We start from the raw sequence: 8,648 nt of genomic DNA on the forward strand, positions 1-8,648 counted from the left end.
CTTAGAAATAAAGTACACGGGATCAAATTTCAGTCTCGACAGGGACTACCACGTTTTAGAAAAGATCCGAACAGGAATCATACTAATTAAGTGACTGTCACATAGATCCATGTTCAGCTGTATTATGACATAAAGAAACAGGTTGTAAGCAGGTAAATAACTTAGAATGGTTTTCATCGCTTCTATGATACGGGTTAGGTTCAATTAAGTTCAAAATATAAATGGGCAACATCTCAGAGATTATGATGTCTCCTATCTATTCTCAAAGCGTATTTGGCTTTCCCCAAGTCACCCCGAGTTGACCTCGGCCCGTAGTGTCTGATTAAATAGTAAGTACACGTCGATCAATAGAGTCTTCTTCCCGTTCTCTATCTTGCATCTTGATTGAGAAGTATTAACATTATAAGCTCTAGAATGTCTCAATAACACATAATTTTTTTTTTTAATAAATATTTACACAGTTTCAGAGTAGTAAACAACTGCAAGTCCCGAATCTGGATCACTGCAGTTTCTTGATACGCTATCTTCACGGGAATCAGAACACTCACGAGCTCGTGTATGACTGGGTAATCGCTTTTCTGCCTATCATTCTGAAAGATATATGCGGAGACATACACAACTCTTAATGAGTTTCCACTTAAGATCGAGGAGATTTAGTTAGTATCACTTCTACTTTTACGCACCATAAAAAGCTACCATGACATAAAATGACTGTTCTAAAGTCTTTTAGGCCTAATAACTTCACTAGTTAAACACACATAATCAGTTTGTCTATCACTTTCCAAGGTTGGATCAATTTTCTTTTAAACATAGTAAAGAAACTTCTTACGAAGTAGTAGACTTGAAAAATTATTTCATCTCCCAATAATAAAAAAAAAATTTAACTTCTATCGCCCCGATCAAGTCGAAGTCTTCAGGTAAACGGCTATCCTGAAGATCCAATGGATCAGCTGGACCGACCACATACGAGTATGTGTCCTTCTAACTAAGTATGAACGACTAATTTTCAGCGAAAGAATAAAAACACATCATAAACCGCCCCGGTCACTTTCAGTCATCTGGTTAATGGCTATCCTCATACTCTACAGGTAGAAATGAGGACCAAACATATCCGAAGATATGTCCTTCAAACTTAAGCAACCGACATAATTCTAAGCGATAGTGAAGTTTTTTTTTTTTTTTTTTTTAAACAAAAACGAAAAACACGGTTACTCGGGATTGATCATCCCATTTAGCTCAACAAGGTTTTGAAAACGAGTTTTGTCGAACGCTTTAGTAAACAAATTAGCGAAATTATCTAACGAATCAACCTTTTCGAGCACTATCAATTTCTTCTCAGCACAATCCCGTATAAAATGATGACGGATGTCAATGTGTTTAGTTTTGCTATGCTTTACGGGATTGTTAGTTACTGAGATAGCAGCAGTGTTATCAATGCAAATAGGAGTATGTGTGAAATTCAGACCGTAATCGCGCAATTGCTGTTGTATCCAAAGAACCTGGGAGCAGCAGTTCGATGCTGCCATGTATTCTGCTTCACAGGTAGAAATGGCGACTGAGGTCTGCTTCTTGCACTGCCATGACACTAATGTGCCTCCAAGAAACTGACATCCACCTGTTGTTGACTTCCGATTCTGATTGCATCCTCCATAATCAGAATCTGTGTAGGCGACTAACTCCAAGTCTCCTCCTTTCGTGTACCACAACCCTAGCTTAGGCTTGCCTTTGAGATATCGCAATATCCTCTTCACACCCTTCATGTGAGATTCCTTTGGGTTTGCCTGAAAGCGAGCACAAAGACAAACTGCAAACATAATATCATGTCTAGATGCAGTTAAGTACATTAAAGAACCTATGATTGCCCGATATTGGGTGGGGTCCATGTCTGCATCACTGTCTGAATCAGCACCCAGTTTATGGTTGACGCAAACTGGAGTATCAAATGGAGTGCTGTCATCCATCTTGAAGCGTTTGAGAACGTCTTGGACATATTTAGTCTGATGAATGAACATCCCATCTTTCTTCTGATCAACCTGCAGTCCTAAAAAGAAAGTTAGTTCACCCATAGCACTCATTTCAAACCTCTTTTTCATGACGGCTTCAAATTCCTGACACATGGCGACTTTTGATGCAGCAAAGATGATGTCGTCCACGTAGACTTGCACCAGAAGAAAGTCGCTTCCTTTTCTCTTAACGAACAGTGTGCTATCGATCTTTCCCCTTTCAAATTCATTGTCAAGCAAGTAATCGGATAGAGTTGCGTACCAGGCACGAGGGGCCTGATGTAGCCCATATAGCGCTTTACTTAGCTTGTACACGTGATCAGGAAAGTCTGGGTCAGGAAAACCTGGAGGTTGCTCAACGTACACAACCTCATCGACTTTACCGTTAAGAAACGCACTTTTCACGTCTAACTGGAACACCTTCATCTCCTTGTGTGCAGCAAATGCCAAAAACAATCGAATCGCTTCCAATCTCGCTACAGGAGAAAACACTTCATTGTAGTTGATCCCTTCTTGCTGATTAAAACCTTTTACAACCAGCCTCGCCTTGTTCCTGATAATTATCCCTTTTTCATCTCTCTTGCATTTGAAAACCCATTTTGTGCCAATCGCATGCACATTTTTCGGTTTTGCAACCAAATTCCATACCTCCATCTTCTTGAACTGGGCTAACTCTTCTTGCATGGCTTCGACCCACGAGCTGTCCTTGAGAGCCATTTGATAGTTCTTTGGTTCAATCTGGCTGATGAAGCAGGTGTACAAGCATTCGTTAATGATGCCTGTATCTTTAATGCTTGTGTAAACACAAGTTTGCTCATTCAAGCTTCGTCTTGTTTGTACACCGTCGGACAGATCACCTATCACGTTCTCCAAAGGGTGATTTTTGTGAACACTCGTAGTCGGAACCGAACTGACTTGCAGATTGTCTTTCAGGTTCGAAGGTAGCTCATCAATGGGTGATTGTTGTTAAGAATGAAACGGATTGAAGAATTCCTCTTCTGTAGAGGCAGCAGGGGTATCGACAGCATTTGACGAGGAAGGTTGACATTCATCGTACTGCGGTCGTTGCACAAAATTTTCTTCCTCATCATAAAGCATCTTCGTAGCAATTCTCTCATCAACTTCTGCACAATCCAAGTAAGGCAAATTAAAAGATTTAAAAAGCCTATCATAGTCGAAAGCCCCAGCGGGTCCCGTGCTTGGTTTTGGTGATTTGTAACTTGTGATGTCAGTGTTACACACCACCTCAACCTTGCTGGTCGATAGATTAAAGACTCGTCTGTTGGGGGTCCCAACAACATATCCGACTAAAATATCTTCGTCGGCTATCTCACCAAATTTTGAGTTCGTCTTTAATATCGAACACGGGGACCCGAATGGTTCGAGACCACTCAAGTTAGGCTTTCTACCATGCATAAGTTCATAACATGTTTTATTCAATCTTTAAACAGTTAAAACTCTATTAAGGATATAACAGGCTGTAGCAACAGCTTCAGCCCAGAACACCACAGGAAGTTTAGAATCAGCCAGCATGGTTCTGGCTCCTTCAATTAGCGTTCTGTTCTTCCTCTCAGCCACCCCATTTTGTTGCGGAGTATACGGAGCGCTGTACTGGTGGTCTATCCCTTTCTGTAAGCAGGATATCTCCATCTGATAGTTTTTGAACTCTGTCCCATTGTCAGTCCTGATGTATTTAACCTTCTTCCCCATAATATTCTCAACCTTGGTAATCAAATTCATTACCAACTGAACCGTTTCATCCTTTGTCTTCAGGAAATATACCCAAGAATATCGAGAGAAATCATCAGTTATCACCAAGCAGTATGATGTTCCACCTAGGCTTTTTACATTCACGGGACCGAAGAGATCCATGTGAAGTAGGTCTAGGGTACTGACTATTGAATTAACCTTCTTGGTGTGATGAGATTTCTTGTGTTGCTTTCCCTTTTTGCACGATAAGCATTGGTCTTCAAAGTTGAAATATTTCAAGGGAACACCCAGCACCAGCCCATTCTTGACAATGTAGTTCATTTTTCGAAGATGAATATGCCCCATTCTTCGATGCCATAACTCGGACTCCGATTCAGTTTCTTTTGACAGAAGACATGATTCTTCTGTTGCCATCTCAGTCGACCTCATGTCCATAACATATGTATTCTTTTCCCTTGGAGCCTTCATTACTATCCATTCCTCTGGTATCTTGAAACCAGGATACAGTACGATCGCTTCATTTTTGGTAAAGTGCACAGTGTAATCTTTGTCACAGATCTGAGATACACTCAGCAGATTATGCTTCAGCTCTTCAACGAAATTCACTTTTTCTAACTTCATTTTACCATTAGTCACCGTCCCAATTCCAGTAATTCTTCCACCACTCTCTCCAGCAAAACTTACTCTACCTCCCTGAACAGGTTTCCATTCGTGTAACAAATTCTTGTTACCCGTCATGTGCCGGGAACAGCCGCTATCCACAACCTATAGATTGTTTGCAGCCCTGTTCAACTGTTCCTGCACGATTAAAGCAAAGGATTAAAATCTGGGGACCCAAGACCTATTGGTCTTGGGTCGATTAAATCTGTTAAAAGGCATCTCGTACTTTGGCTGTCCAAAGTTAGTATTAGAATGATTTCTGTAAGTCCTAAAAGGATACCTTCTAGTAGATTGACTCTGAGGCCATCCAAACCTTCGTGAATTAAATGAATTATTACTAATGATTTGGTTGTTAACAGGGAAAAACTGAGATCGACTTCTTTGAAAACCTGGATTAGTCCAATATCTGAACTTTGATGAGTTTTCATTTTTACCATTATAGTAATTACTGTTAGTTCTACTCTCAGTTTTCGAAGGCCTCATACCTCTAAATCTCTGATTCAGAGGGCAATCAGCAATCAGGTGTCCTATTTGATTGCATCTGAAACAGCTCCTGTGTTCAACTTTCGTCTCAACAGTTGTTTTAGATGTTGAGGTTGCATTACTGCCCGTTTGTCTAACATATGGTGGGACATACGGGTTTATTGGAGAATTCTTTTCTGTTGGTTTATGTTCCTCTCCACGTTTTAGTAACACAGCCTCTTCTTTTGTCTCACTAGACTCAGATGTCTTGTCCGAATTTGATGAGACAGGACTAGGAACAGAAATCTTAACATTAGAAACAGGCTTACTTGTTTCGCTTTTACTAACTTCTGGATCTTTAATCGTAACCTTAACAGGAACTGTCTGACCAATTTCAACATCAACAGATTTCTGATTACTATGATCATAAGTATGGTTATGATTATAAGGAGGTGGAACTTCAGAATATCCAATTCCTCCCCTTTTAACTGGAGAACGTTGATCACTTATGAGGTGATCAAGTATTGCGAAGGAATTTCTAAATTGCTCAAGCTTTCTGTTTAGTTCCACCACTTTCACCTGGTAATCAGCTATCTGTTTATCCCTTTCAGCAATTAGTTTGGTTTTCTCTTCTAACACTTCATAGCTAAGATCAATTACCTGTATTTTTTCAGCTAGACTGGCTTTAAGACTTCTGATATCTTTCTCACTAGCTTTTATTTTTACCGTGTAATTTTTTTCTCTAGTTTTAGTGTAATAATGATCTTCTTTTAATGTTCTAAATTGAGCATCCAAACTAACAAACTGATCAGTTATTGTTTTCAGCTGTTCAGACAGATTTTCACATTTTGTACAAGGGAGTTTAGAACTTACCTCAGAGAGCTGATCTGTCACCTCTGCCATATAAGCTTGATCTTCTCTTGTCTCTCTGTTTTTTCCTTCAGTTTCGATGTTAACCAAGTTGGCCTGTTCGAACACTTCCTCAACTTGCAGATTCCAATTGTATTCCCCGTTCTGTCTGGATATCATTGCCCTATTCTCGTTACTTCCCCCATTCGGTTGTGTTGGCCTGTTCTGACTACGTTCTACACGTTCATTTGTGCATTCTTTAGCAAAGTGTCCATTCTGTTGACAGTTATAACACCGAACCTTTGACTTATCAAAACCTGGTCTTTCACCAACGAATTTTCTACCAGTCTTCTTCATAAACCTTTTAACTCTTCTTACTATCATTGCCATCTGCCACTGCAGATCCATCTCCTCCAGATCATCAGCATCGATCTGATCATAGTCTTCGTCTAAAATTGCAGGATCAACGATTTTACCTTTAATGTAATTTTCGTAAGAAGCAATGATAGAGACATAGAGAGCAAACTGATGTTCAGCAGATTTAACACTCATGGGCATCTGAGAGTAGTTGTTGTTCGGAACGCTTGAAGAAAAACTACCCTTTGTTGTTTGAGGTTTAGAAGTGTTTGATCCACCAGCTACGAAACACACATCACCATCCATGTTGAGAGTTACATGACCATCATGAGTTGAGTTAGAGCTCGAGTCTCCCTTTGAGTAGTAAGCAGACGATTCTGACTTCGAACTTGAACTTGAATTAACTTTCGCACCATACATTCCCGGATCCTGAACCTGATCAGTTGGTGTCTCTTTTCGAACCATGTTAAGTTCAAAAGTTCGTAGTTTGTTGACTGCTGTTTCCAAGTCAATGTTGGCAAACTCTTTATCTTCTCTCATCAAGACAGTGTACATCTCCCATTTCGGTGGGAGAGCATCAAGGAGTTTTATTACGATCTCCTCTTCTTTGTAAACAATGGAATAATTGCTGAGTTCGGTCATCAGGTGATAATATCTTGTGATGATATCATCAAGTGATTCATTCTTCAACTACTTGAACACCGAGAATTGGGTTTTGAGTAGCTTAATCTTGGATGCACGTATCCCCACATTACCTTCAAATCGGTTTTCAAGCGCTTCCCATAGCTCTCTAGCGGTTTTATATTTCCTGAAGGTGTGAAGAATCTCTTGTGGAAGAGCCATTGTTATCGCAGCATGAGCTTTGCTTTCAGCCTCATACATCTTCTTTTCTTCCTCTTCCATCTTATTGTATTTCTTAATTTGTTCACGACCCTCATACAAAGCTGTAAGGCCCCGTTACCGGTAGCCCTACTTTCGTGTTGGATTTACTCATAAACACAGTTCTAAATATCAGAGTTAATTAAAACATTTACGCGGAATATAAAACTTTCATAAAACATTACATAATTCATAACTTGTCTCAAAACATCCTTTGTCTTTCAACATTAAAGCATTAAAATTAAAACATCATAAGTCTTCAAATGCCAGACTCTTGTACAATGCCACGTGTCTCCTCAAGCAAGCCGCCTCATCCTACTCACCTGCGTGCATACTAAAAGTCAGCTACGCTGAGTGAGTTCTAGTTAATCATACACTATACAATACACATAAACTTATATTCTTTCATTCATACTTTCATACTTTCATACTTTCCTACTTTCGTTCTTTCATACTTTCATTCTTTCTTTTGTATTAACTTACCTTCATATCTTACGTTATAAAGAGCATTACGCCCTACATTCCTCGAGTATTATTAGGGCTCGGTACCCTCCTTCCTCGAGTATTATTAGGGCTCGGTACCCTCCTTCCTCGAGTATTATTAGGGCTCGGTACCCTCTTTCCACGAGTATTATTAGGGCTCGGTTTCCCTCTTTCCTCGAATATTAGTAGGGTTCGGTTCCCTAGTTCTCGAATATTAGTAGGGTTCGATTCCCTCTTCGTTACCATACAACCATACATCATACCTCGAGTATTATTAGGGCTCGGTACCCTTTTCGTAACCATACAACCATCATTTCCTTCTTTTATTAACTTTATCACTTTCATACACATAAGCATTCATATCATACCTATCTTATACATAGCGTTACAACCTGACAGTACGTGCAATATCCGAATATCGTTCACGTACCATCAAGCAATCATTCATACATTTCACATTATCACATAAGGCATACACTTATCTCTTAGGATAAGCGTATTAACAAACATATTGAGTATGCACACAGCCCCGAAAACATAACACATAAATGGGGCTAGAAACTCACCTGAACACGGTTACGTTCACCGTTGATCGTAATCCCTTTCTTCAGTTGCGCACGGCTGACTGTATAACAAGTACACGTATCAAACAACTATCACTACTCATATCATCTTTCCAGTCTTAACTACTACCCACAACGAACGGGGGTCCGGGGGCAGCGCCCCTGGCAGCGGGGTCTAGGGGCGGCAGCCCCTAGCAGGGTCCAAGGGGCAGAGCCCCTGGCTGGGGTCGAACTTGACAGTTTATTTCCATTAACTGTCTTAACACATTTTTCATTAGATTTTTAATTTATTTTCTAATCGAACTTGACTTTAGGCGAAGTTAAACCTTAGGCGAACTTAGCTTTAGGCGAAGTTGTCATCAGGCGAACTTGGCTTTAGGCGAAGTTGTCATCAGGAGAACTTAGCTTTAGGCGAAGTTGTCATCAGGCGAACTTGGCTTTAGGCGAAGTTGTCATCAGGCGAACTTGGCTTTAGGCGAAGTTGTCATCAGGCGAACTTAGCTTTAGGCGAAGTTGTCATCAGGCGAACTTGGCTTTAGGCGAAGTTACCAGTTAGGCGAACTTGGCCTCAGGCGAAGTTATCGCTTTGAGGGCGAAGTTATCGCTTGAAGGCGAAGTTATCGCTTTGAAGGCGAAGTTGCCCAGATGCAGGCGAAGTTGCCCAGATCAGCCGCTGTTTTAG

This window comes from Bidens hawaiensis, unplaced genomic scaffold (assembly GCF_021521415.1).
Source record: "Bidens hawaiensis isolate Kalapana, Puna unplaced genomic scaffold, B.hawaiensis_p1.1 tig00017158_1, whole genome shotgun sequence".
In the NCBI taxonomy this organism is placed as follows: domain Eukaryota; kingdom Viridiplantae; phylum Streptophyta; class Magnoliopsida; order Asterales; family Asteraceae; genus Bidens; species Bidens hawaiensis.